The 13,272-nt window shown below is 38.0% G+C and overlaps 1 non-coding gene across 1 annotated transcript; it reads right to left on the minus strand.

Annotated features, from left to right (window-relative positions):
- Window positions 1–10,359: 10,359 nt before the first annotated feature.
- trnap-agg (transfer RNA proline (anticodon AGG)) lies at window positions 10,360–10,431 on the minus strand. Its single transcript has one exon. It is a non-coding gene; the product is annotated as a tRNA-Pro (tRNA).
- Between the last annotated feature and the right edge of the window lie 2,841 nt (window positions 10,432–13,272).

Consider the following 13,272-nt stretch of genomic DNA (forward strand, 5'->3'; position numbering starts at 1 on the left):
CTGATTTATTAATTTTACAGACTGATAAACAAAATATTTTCATAATCTGTTCAAATATAGCATGCAACTCTAAGCCTTCTGCTTGATGGCAAAAATGTATACAGGTGCTGGCCATATAATTAGAATATCATCAAAAAGTTGATTCATTTCACTAATTCCATTCAAAAAGTGAAACTTGTATATTATATTCATTCATTACACACAGACTGATATATTTCAAATGTTTATTTCTTTTAATTTTGATGATTAGAGCTTACAGCTCATGAAAGTAAAAAATCAGTATCTCAAAATATTAGAATATTACTTAAGACCGATACAAAGAAAGGATTTTTAGAAATCTTGGCCAAATGAAAAGTATGAAAATGAAAAGTATGAGCATGTACAGCACTCAATACTTAGTTGGGGCTCCTTTTGCCTGAATTACTGCAGCAATGCGGCGTGGCATGGAGTCGATCAGTCTGTGGCACTGCTCAGGTGTTATGAGAGCCCAGGTTGCTCTGATAGTGGCCTTCAGCTCATCTGCATTGTTGGGTCTGGTGTCTCTCATCTTCCTCTTGACAATACCCCATAGATTCTCTATGGGGTTCAGGTCAGGCGAGTTTGCTGGCCAATCAAGCACAGTAACACTATGGTCATTGAACCAGCTTTTGGTACCTTTGGCAGTGTGGGCAGGTGCCAAGTCCTGCTGGAAAATGAAAGCAGCATCTCCATAAAGCTTGTCAACAGAAGGAAGCATGAAGTGCTCTAAAATTTCCTGGTAGATGGCTGCGTTGACTGTGGACATCAGAAAACACAGTGGACCAGCAGATGACATGGCAGCCCAAATCATCACTGACTGTGGAAACTTTACACTGGACTTCAAGCAACATGGATTCTATGCCTCTCCACTCTTTCTTCAGACTCTGGGACCTTGATTTCCAAATGAAATGTAAAATTTACTTTCATCTGAAAAGAGGACTTTGGACCACTGAGCAACAGTCCAGTTCTTTTTCTCCACAGCCCAGTTAAGATGCTTCTGACGTTGTCTCTGGTTCAGAAGTGGCTTGGTAGCCCTTTTCCTGAAGACGTCTGAGCGTGGTGACTCTTGATGCACTGACTCCAGCTTCAGTTCTCTCCTTGTGAAGCTCTCCCAAGTGTTTGAATCGGCTTTGCTTGACTGTATTCTCAAGCTTGCGGTCATCCCTGTTGCTTGTGCACCTTTTCCTACCCAAATTCTTCATTCCAGTCAACTTTGCATTTAATATGCTTTGATACAGCACTCTGTAAACAGCCATAGCTTTCAGTAATGACCTTCTGTGACTTACCCTCTTTGTGGAGGGTGTCAATGTTCGTCTTCTGGATCATTGCCAAGTCAGCAGTCTTCCCCATTATTGTGGTTTCAAAGAACAAGAGATACCCAGAATTTATACTGTAGGGATGGTCATTTATTCAAACTCAAATGTAAATATTCTAATATTTTGAGATACTGATTTTTGACTTTCATGAGCTGTAAGCTCTAATCATCAAAATTAAAAGAAAAACATTTGAAATATATCAGTCTGTGTGTAATGAATGAATATAATTTACATTTACATTTAGTCATTTAGCAGACGCTTTTATCCAAAGCGACTTACAATTGGGGAATACATAGAGCGATTAATCTTGAAGAGGCAATCAGACATACGAAGTGCTTGCAACACCAAGTCTCAGGCATTGTTCAAATAAATACAAACTACCAAAGGAAGGAATAAGTAAAGATAATTTTTTTTTTTTTTTTTTTTAAGTTTAGGATGAAGTCAAGTGCTGTCGAAAGAGATGAGTTTTCAGTTGTTGCTTGAAGATTGACAGGGATCCAGCATTCCGGATAGAGGTGGGAAGATCGTTCCACCAGCCAGGAATGGTGAATGAGAATGATCTAGAGAGTGATTTTGCGCCTCTCTGTGATGGTATCACGAGGCGTCGCTCACTAGCAGATCTCAGATTTCTGTATAAATATACAAGTTTCACTTTTTGAATGGAATTAGTGAAATAAATCAACTTTTTGATGATATTCTAATTATATGACCAGCACCTGTATTCCTCATACAAAATGTGAGAAGAGTCAGGCATAATTTTTCCTGACAAGGTCAGCATTTTTTTTTTTTTCGTATGCTGATCTTGAAAACTTGGCTCAAGCACTTGGCCCACAATTTAACAACAACAAAAAATTAGAAACAAATAGATAGCAATCTAGCCTGCTTATTTAGATAGACAGCAATCTAGCCTGCTTACAGCCTGCTCAAGATCTGCTTATTTGCTCCAAATGACCTTAGTCTCTTAAGAAAATAAATACATTGTTGTACCTTACTACAAAGATAGTCTATATGTGCACTCCGTGATAAAGCAGCATCCACATACAGTAGACACCCAAAATGTTATACTTATAAGACACTTGTCTTTTTACATTTTAGGATTATACAGTGCATGTCACTGTGTTTTGGTGAAGCAATACCACTTTTACAGATAAGGAAAATAAACTTTGCAAGTTATTTCCTTGAACATGGAAATAGACATGAGACATGTTCAGTTGCGAAATTATGATTTTGACCTCAACTGATGAAATAGAGGTGGGCGTTATTTTCTAACTTGTTTAGAACAGAAGTGAGTCTTTTGAAATCATTTATCTGATTTTGCAACACAACCTCCACATGTACAAACACGAACACAGAGGAAACCACATATTCAATTACACTTTATTGTTGGAATTTTGTCTTGCATCTCACAGCGTCTACTGTCTCACATCAATTCACTTTCACACCAATTGCTAACCAAACAATACATTAAACACACCTTAATACAAAAAAGTATACTTGTTCAATCTGTATGTATATAACACAAGTACATACATGACGCGGGTGTCACAAACACTAGTGATTATCTGGAAAGGTCTTTTTAAAGCATTATCCCTCACTTTCAACTCAGGAAGTCCCTAAGTGACATACAATGAACACCCAGGTTCAGTCATGTGACAATGTGCGCATTTTTTGGAGCTCTGTATGCTCCATTAGCCCTGCACCTGTTACTCGTACTCCAGTCTATGCCTTCTCTCTGTGTCGGTATGTCATCTTGTGTTACGTCTTACCTTGCATATGTGGAGATCTCCTCTCTTCTAATCTTTTTGTACTGTGTCCAGGATCCTCAGGCGAGGATTAATTAACCCACTGGATAGCGTGTCCGGATTGGGAGCACTAGACTGAACTCCTTTCGGTCATTAATCCCAGCCCTGCGTCCTGTGGTGTGGGCACTGGGAGCCCAGTTTTTCTCCTGAACTTTGTGTTTCTGTTTTGGATGTGATCATCCAAAGTTTCTAATAAACTTCATTCCTCTGTTTTGCACAGCACTTGAGTCCTCCTGTCTTTTACACACAGAGCAGCGTGTCAGAACATACCGACCAGACATGGACTCAGCTGGAGACCTTGAGATCTGCCACACTCTCGCACAACAGGAGATCCTCCTCGGATGCCAACAGGAGATACAGGTGTCTCATCAAGCCTTGACCAGTCTATCTCAACAACTCACCGTTATTTCTCAATGACTCGACCAGATTCGGAGCGGTCCATCTATGGATCCCGCCGCTGCGGCACCTGATTTGGAGGAGACATCTCCTCCACGCCGATCCGAACCCCGCCTGAATCCGCCGGCTCCTTATTCTGGTGAACCCATATCATGTCGCTCATTTTTGTCACAGTGCTCCCTAACTTTCTCGTTACAGCCTTGTACAACAGGGTGATTGCGACGGTCACCTGGGAGGTGGAATCCAGGGTCCACGAGGCACTCGACGGCATTACCATCCCCGCGAGATGCCCAGAGGGTCTGTTATTTGTACCCGAGTCGGTTTGAACCAGCATCCTTCAGTGGGGCCACTCTTCTAAGCTAGCTTGCCACCCAGGAGTGGCTCAGACACTTGCAGCGATTCTGGTGGCCGTCGGTAACGCGGGACGTTGCGGGAGTTCGTGTTGGCCTGCCCGGTGTGCACGGTGGGTAAGGGCTCTAATCGACCCCCAGTAGGGCTTCTCCAACCGCTGCCTATCCCTTCGAGACCCTGGTCCCACATCGCCATGGACTTTGTCACAGGCCTACCCCCATCTAGTGGCAATACCGTGGTCCTCACTGTGGTAGACAGGTTCTCAAAGGCGGTTCATTTCATTCCCCTCCCCAAACTACCCTCAGCGAGGGAGACAGCAGTCATTGTCTTTGATCACGTCTTCCGCATCCATGGCCTCCCAGTAGACGTGGTTTCTGACAGGGGTCCCCAATTTACATCTAGATTTTGGACAGAGTTCTGTCGATTACTGGGGGCGACAGCGAGCCTATCCTCCGGTTACCATCCGCAGACTAACGGTCAGTCCGAGCTGGCCAATCAGGACTTAGAGAGGGTTCTGCGTTGCATGGCGTCAGCAGAGCCTTTGACTTGGAGTTCCAAATTAGTCATGGTTGAGTATGCGCTTAACTCCCCCCCCGGTCTTGTCTACGGGATTGTCACCCTTCCAGTGCTGTTTTGGCTACCAGCCCCCTTTATTTCCCTCACAAGAATTCGACGCCATTGTTCCATCTGCGCATGCATTTATTCAAAGATGCCTCCGGACATGGAGACTCGCCAGACAAGCCCTTATCCGGACTGGCGAGAGGAACAAAACGTCGGCGAACTGTCACCGTTCTAAGCCCCCACTTTATGTTTGTGGTCAGAAAGTTTGGTTGTCTACCCAAGACATCCCTCTCAAGCTGCCCGCACGTAAACTAGGACCTAAATTCATTGGACCGCACGTTATGGCTAAAGTGCTTAACCCGGTGATGCTTTCGACTCAACCTACCCACTATGCTTAAAAGAATTAATCCGGTATTTCATGTATCTAGAATCAAGCCCGTCATTCTCTCCCTCCTCCAACCCCAGACCTCGGCCCCTCCGCCTCCCAGACTCATCAAGGGGTTGCATGCCTACACTGTACGACGGCTCCTTGATGTGAGGCGAAGGGGTAGGGGTCAGCAATATCTGGTAGACTGGGAGGGTTATGGCCCAGAGGAGAGATAATGGATTCCAGCTCGTGACATACTGGATCGCGCTCTCATAGACCAATTCCATCGGTGTCATGGTGAGTCTTATGGAAATGCCAGGAGGCATCCCTGAGAGGAGGGATTCTGTCATGGTCGGCACCTCTATCCAACTCATTCCTGCTGTTCACCCGTGTTCTGTCTCTGTCAGCTACACGTGGTGGTTTGTTTTCATCCTGTCATCTGCTGCTGCACGTGGGGGAGCAATCAGCACTAACTCGCAGCGCTGTATGCTCCATTAGCCCCGCACCTGTTACTCGTTTCCCCCTTCCTATTTATTCTCGTCTATGCCTTCTCTCTGTGTCGGTATGTCATCTTGTGTTACATCTTACCTTGCATATGTGGAGATCTCCTCTCTTCTAATCTTTTTGTACTGTGTCCAGGATCCTCAGGCGAGGATTAATTAACCCACTGGATAGCGTGTCCGGATTGGGAGCGTTAGACTGAACTCCTTTCGGTCATTAATCCCAGCCCTGCGTCCTGTGGTGTGGGCACTGGGAGCCCAGTTTTTCTCATGAACTTTGTGTTTCTGTTTTGGATGTGATCATCCGAAGTTTCTAATAAACTTCATTCCTCTGTTTTGCACAGCACTTGAGTCCTCCTGTCTTTTACAAACAGCGCAGCGTGTCAATATATGTCACATCGGGCTATTAACCTTATAAAAGTAGGTGGAATTTTGATGTGACGTATTTGTCACATTAAGAAAAATGGTAAGAATGGTAATGAGCTGCTCAATTAATTTAGCTGATTCAATTATTTTAGTGTTATATATATTCTGCTGCTCATTTAAGTTATTTATTTTTATTCAGTTTGCACATTTTCGAGTTGTGAAAAAAATTAATCAAATAAATAAATCAAAATATGTATTTCTGGTTAAACCGTATACCAGATATGGAATTTTTATATGTTTCAAAAGAGTTGTTGTAAAATTTAATGGTCACAGTTATGTGGTTTTGAAATATGTTGTGGCAAAGCAAATAAAATGCAAAAACTGTATTACTTCTGAAAAAGGTTTTTGTTTTATCTTCTCAGAAAAGTAATCATTTTGATATATGTTGTGGAAAAGCAAATAAACAGAAAAAAAAATTATTTAGCAAAAAAAAATTATAAAATGTATTTTTTTCAATTGAGAAATAAACGCCCAATGTAACATACATGTAACATGAAACATTTATCATAAACGCCCAATGTCAAATATATGCAGTGTTGGGCAAGCTACTTGGAAAATGTAGTAAGCTAAGCTAACAGTTACTCTTCTTTAAATGAAGCTTAACTACACTAAAGCTACAGCCCTGAGAAATGTAGCAAGCTAAGCTACGGCAACATGGCAAAAGTAGTTTACTACATCCAAGCTATTTAAAAAAAAATTTAAAAAATTATATTGAACCAACATCATACCAAGTCAATGCTCTCTCAGTGATCAATAAAACTGTCAGTCAAGCTGATAGACAGGCATCAGTTTAATTGTTTATTCAACAGCTGTTCCAAACCAATTTGGCAACATAATCAGTATCAAATACAGGGCCGGATTGACCTCAAATTGTGACATAGGCAAAATAAATTTTTGCTGTCGGCCGAAAACCTCCTATTGGTAGTTGGTATTGTGGCTTTATTGTATGCAGATACATTTATATAAATGGTAATACTTCACAATAAGGTTCAGTAGTTAACATTAGTTAACTAGTTAACATTAGTTAACTAGTGTAGTTAACATGAACTAAGAATGAACAATACTTCTGCAGCATTTATCTTAATGTTAATTTCAACATTTACTAACGCATTATTAAAATCAAAAGTTAACATTTGTTAATGCACTGTGAACTAACATGAACTACCAATGAACGACTGTATTTTCATTAACTAACATTAACAAAGATTAATAAATACTGTAACAAATGTATTTTAATGAAATCGTATTGTATAGTGTTACCATATAGATGTTTAGGCCTACAGATAGGCTGTTTATTTGCATCGTTGCATGTTCCATTAGATATTAATATAAACATTTCACCAAAATCAAGCTCAAATACCAAGCTTTTGACCAGCGAAGTGTTTTTTCTTTTTCTTTCCTGACTCGTGTCCCGTTTTCCCGTTTTCTGTCATTATGTGGGCGTTCAGTTTTTTTCTGTTATTTGGCCAAAGTATCATATTATGAAAGATTCAGCGCTTCGCACGAGATAATTGACTGTGACTCGACAACAAATGCTAGAGAAACTCTTCTCCGCTCCTCAAACAAACAAACAAAAAAGCATTAGCCTTTATAAATAGTGTTTTTTGAGTAAAGAAACCGCTGTACTTATTCAATCAACAGTTCTTTATTTACCTTCAGACTGCAAACAAGCTGAGATGCTCTAAACTGCGCGTGACGAATGAGGCGGGAGAAATAATGCGGTTTGACTGACAGTTTGAGGAGCCAATGGCGTTACGAGCTTCAGTGTCTGTGGCGTCACTTACTGATCCAGGATCAGTGATCCGTATAGCTGTTATATTTCTCATTTGAGCTCGAGTTTCAGAATGCTTTCTTTGGAAATTGTAACGTTAGCTTTTGTTGACGCTACCGCGCTACTTGATCAAAAAAAGAGCTTAACTTACCGAAAAGCTATTTGATTCAGAAAGCAGTGACGCTACCGACACGCTACTGAGAAATGTAGTTAAACTAGTAGCGTCACTACTTGTAGCGACGCTACTGCCCATCACTGAATATATGTAACATTACAGATCTTTCACAAGGAGGGGTTGTATTTCAAAAACAACTGCAGAAACATGTTATAAGTGGTCCATTTCGTCCGTTTTATATGCCCCATAATTTTCCTATAAGGAGAAATTGGTCTGGGTTCTTATGGGTTAAATGACTACATGAGGATGAGAAACACAGTTAAACAATTCCTAAACGGTATGTCGTATTGTTATGTCTTAGATCATGATGGGTGCACTTGTGGGTCATTTTAACCACTTTAACGACTTTGTGGAGCCCCCCTACAGTTAAGTGAAATTCACTGTTATAAATATATCACTGTCAGATGTGTGCTATAAATAAGTAAATAAATTACTTAAATTAGCATGCCCTTGTAAGAAATATATAATATGCATTTTTGAATTTTCTTTTTCGGTCTCTGTGTGTATACCAATATTGCAAAAAAAATAATAATAATTACAATTTACATTTTGAATGTTCTCTGAACATTCTGACACAAGTAGTAACATTACGAAGGGGTCCTACTGACAAGACCATATCAATAGGAAAACAAAGCCAAAACCTGGGCATTTTAGTTAATTTAGAAATCCCGACCAGGACATTTCCAGCAAAAAGAGGATGTATGGTCACTATTTAAACATTTTATGTCTGGATGCAGAGGCAGCTCCACTTTCCCCAGTGAGAGTCCACTAGAAGCTTGAGCAAATTATATTTATAATAATACTGAATTTAGCAAAGCTTTTTGTACATGTAGGATGGCAACTATAATTGTTTATATAATCTTGAACAGGGAATCTTGCATCTGCAGGCAGAGCTGCGCAGCCCTTCACCTTCACTCAGTAAGAATGCAGTAGATGGCAGCAGAGAGCTATTTTGAGGACTCCGGCACTCACACTGCAGCTAAAAAGAACAGTGGATCTTACCGAAGTTCACAAAGTAACATTGGTTGCCATTACTAACTGCATGAAATTTTTTATAAATTTAAATAAATCTATCCATCATAATTAAAATATATTTTAGGGTGTATATTATCAATAATAATAATAATAATAATAACATTAATATCATTAATATTAACAACATGTACTATATCATATTTAATATTTTTTATTTATATATATATATATATATATATATATATATATATATATATATACACACATATGTAAAATATATTTTAGTTATGTTGAAAGCTTCTTATTTATAATATTTAACTTTGCAATGTATCATATTTAATAACTACAATATATTTTAGTTACTTTTAATTTTAAGGTATCCTTTTTACAGTGTAATTAGGCTATATATTGAGTAGTATTGAGTAATATTAATATTAACATTAATATTGGTAATATTAATATTATCAACATGTACTTATAGTGTTAGAATTAGTATTAGGATTTGATTTAGAGTTAATTGCATGTAATTATGCATTATTTACTGTTATTACTACCATAAGTACAGGTAACATGTAACTGTCACGTTACGCTGGGGACAAAGGGAATGAGGAGACGAGGAGTTCTTCTACAACACAGTCTTTATCAATCCAATAACACAAGGGAACGTAGGAGACACAGAACGACATTAACAACAGCGGATGCTGGAGAAAGGGAAACACAGGGCTTATAAACAGGGAACGTAATCCGGAAGAACTGAAACAGGTGGAGTAATTAATCAAAAACCATGGAAACTAATAAACACTAAACGAGGATAGGAACAGGAAAACCCAAATAAGGACATGAGGAAACACACAGACAGTCCATACTCCTGACAGTAACAAGGACACAGTAAAAAAATAATAATAATAATAAAAAGTGTTACTATATCTATTTGGCTGTATTAATTTTTTATTGTGTTGAATTTATATGTATGTATATAAATAATATTCAAAAGTTTGGATAAATTAAAAACAATGAGTGAAATTAATCTGTTTCTCATGACTGACAAAGAAACGGTATTTCTTATTTCTTATTTTGGGTGAATCAACAGAATCAACTTTTATACTTTTCAAATATACTGTTAAAATACAATTATATAAACAATGCCTTCAGGATTCAGTCATGTTTGACATTACATTATATGTGTTTATTAACAGGCAATATTTGCACCAGTTTATTTTAAGGGGCATTTTGTCTTCTCGTGTAAAAAAAAACACAGTATGCCAACCAATAATTTTAAATACTTTAAATGAATGAATCAGTGGAAGTATATTTTCACTATTAACAATTATGGTGGTCAATTGTTACAATACATGTGTTAAATACTAAATTATCTGCAAATAATACCAGATGTCTTAACACAAATTTTGCTCTACTGCTCTCTTTTAAAATTTTTATAGAATATAATTAGTTTTTGTTATCAAACAGGAAGAAAATGTTTAGAAGACAAACCAATTAATTAAACAAAGTAGCTAATACTGCTAATACTGCAAAGTAATATTGAGGATACAGCACAAACCTGATTACCAATTAAACCAGGTTTCTAAATATAACATGTTTTCAGGTTTCAGGCAATATTTTCGTCTATGATTACATTTGAGACAACTTATTCTGTGCCATTGTTGTGACAGTGATAAGCATTTGAAGCATCTGAAAAAGAAAGGGCTCGTCCGGGATTTGAACCCGGGACCTCTCGCACCCTAAGCGAGAATCATACCCCTAGACCAACGAGCCTCCTATCAGGAACTCTAGAACTATTTTCTTTCAGCACAAACATGCCACGTTTAATGTAAAAAGTGTATTTACGTGTGACTGTGAGACTCCGCCGTGTGCTTGTTACTGCCACCCAGCGGTCACACAGTAAACTGCGTGGAGCTTTTATTTTTTACAATTTGTGAATTGTATAGTGAATTATTTAGAAATACTGGAATTGTTCCTAAATAAAATACATGTTAACTTTTTTCGTTTATTTCATATAGCAGATGCATAACATATTTATTTGGTTAAGCACATTTGTAGAAAGCTATAATGTTTTTTTGTTTTTTTTTACCTCATTCCTTTCCTTCATAATTCTTTTCCAAGATATTTAAAATATCAGATACATTCTTATAAACCCTCACCCCCAATTCAACATTTAGATTCTACATCTTGAGCCAGCTCAAATAAAAGCAAATAATGGAATCCTGTTCATTTTAACCAATGCCCCACACTGATAATACTATTTAACCAGTTCTTATGAAACTTTTTTTTACATGTATTGAACCAATGGCAGATCCCTAAGAAAGTGAAAGTAAAGTAAAAACTTTTTCACTTTCCTAACTTTACTTTAAACGTGGTGCAACACATAACAAATGTGTTGCAATAATCGGATCAATTGTTTGCTTGGACCACTGCTGTTACAACACCTGTGATGAAATTGTAACCAAATAGACTGTTTTATAGCCTTTTAGCTTTGCTTGCACTATTTGTATATTAGGCCAGTTAACTGCAGCTAAAACAGACAAACAGAAACAATAATAAAGAAACATGCAACCTCATCGAATGTTATTCTAATACATGTTTAGTGCCACAACTAAGGAAATGCTAGATATGTTGTATTAAGTTTTCACTTTAAGAAAAATACAGTGCACTTACCCTGCTTTTTTTTTTTTTTTGGGGTTTGCTTCAGGGATGAGTGGACTGAGGCGTAACTTCATCTCGTTGCTCATCACTTAATCTGCCAATAAAATAGGAACATCATCAAGGCATCATTATTAATAACCAGTGTTGGGAAGGTTACTTTGGAAATGTAATAGGTTACAGATTACAAGTTACCCTACTTAAAATGTAATAAGTAGTGTAACTTTTCAATTACTTTATTAAAGTAATGTAACTGATTACATTTGATTACGTTTTGATTACTTTTCTAAATTTCTAATGTTTTCAACTGTTAATCGTTTTCAAACATGTAAACCAGGCAGGGTTAACCTTACAGTAGTACTCAACACTGATTGCTGTCAGACTTTGAAATCCTTCATCACTTGAACTAAGATTATAGTATTTTAATTTGAAAGGAGACATTGGATCTTCATTTGCATATAAATGTGTCAGCAGTGTGTGGGCGCAACCACCCTACAATGGTAAAAATTCACTCCTTTTTTTAATCCCCAAAAACCTAAACAGTCTCAATTATCAAGCCATTTTGATTTTGGAGTGAATACCAGCACTCTCTTCCACCTTCAATACTACGACCGAGGTGAGACCCTTGAGCAAGGCACCAAACTCCCAACTGGCTCACCACTCCTCAGTGTGTGTGTGTGTGTGCGCGCGGTGTGTGTGTTCACTGCTGTGTTTGTGCACTTGGATGGGTTAAATGCTGAGCACAAATTCTGAGTATGGGTCACCATACTTGGCCACATGTCACTTCCACTAAATTTGTTTATGTCTGGCTGCGCAAATCATGCTTTCTGAATGAGGGACAATTCAAGGCAGGTTTTGTTAAAAAGTTAAAACTCAAGGATGGATCAGCACCCGTTGTTCATGATCCAGCTGCACCTCCAGAAGAAGTAAGTCTCGCTTTTTATTTTTTATGATTATTTGCGAATCACCTTTGCTCTTCCGCAGAAGAGAGGGGCGGGGTGAGCAGAGCTCATTAGCATGTTAAGAGATATGCACCGAAACGAGTCGCTGTGAACAGAGCTGTTTTTGACAAGGGAAAAAGGGTGTTGTTTTTCAGGACCACTGAGAGCATTTCGAGAAAACACTAAAGAATCATACCAACTTGTGGAAAATGGGCATCCGATATCCCCTTTGAAGCACAGCCACCACAAAATCAGACTTACTTTAAAATCATGCTGAGGTTAAATACAGATTTAAAATCATAACAAGATATATTTTAATAGCTATGATACTGTTTTTGAAATCAAATCTTTGCATAGCTATGACAGGAAACATTGGAATATAACAATGCCTTAGAAAAAAAACAGTTAATCTTAAAAAAAATAAAGCATATAAACCCACATATAAAAGTTATCGGATAAGCATGTTATAAACTTCTGAAACATTGGTGTTTCATATTTTAGAGCAGTCACTGCAATTTATGAAAGAACTCAATTAAATCTGTATGAGGGAGTGTGTGTGAAAAAATCAGATGTAACCCCCTTTGTAATCATTAACATTTTCATAAGTAACTGTTTTTTTTATTTAATTACACATTTTTTCTTAGTAATTGTAACTGATTACAATTGCTTTTATTTTGTAATCAAATTACGTAATTCCGTTACATGTAGCTACTCCCCAACACTGATAATAACACATGCAGTAAACATGTGCATAAACAAACCACCTTCTATCTCCTTTTATCTCTCACCTGCAAACACCTCGACTTCACACAGAGTGAGTTTTTCCTGTTCCCAGGTAGAAAAATGTTGACATATCTCCCTTTAACAGGCTTAGAATCAAATGTTTTTTTGCCTCCAGATGGAATGAGCCCAACAGTTGCAGCATGAAGGGGAAAAGAAATAGAGATCACATGAGACATAGCAATCAAAAAGGCATGTAGCAAATTAAACATTCAAATTTGCATTCAGATGCATT

This window comes from Onychostoma macrolepis, chromosome 19 (genome assembly GCF_012432095.1).
Source record: "Onychostoma macrolepis isolate SWU-2019 chromosome 19, ASM1243209v1, whole genome shotgun sequence".
Classification (NCBI taxonomy): Eukaryota; Metazoa; Chordata; class Actinopteri; order Cypriniformes; family Cyprinidae; genus Onychostoma; species Onychostoma macrolepis.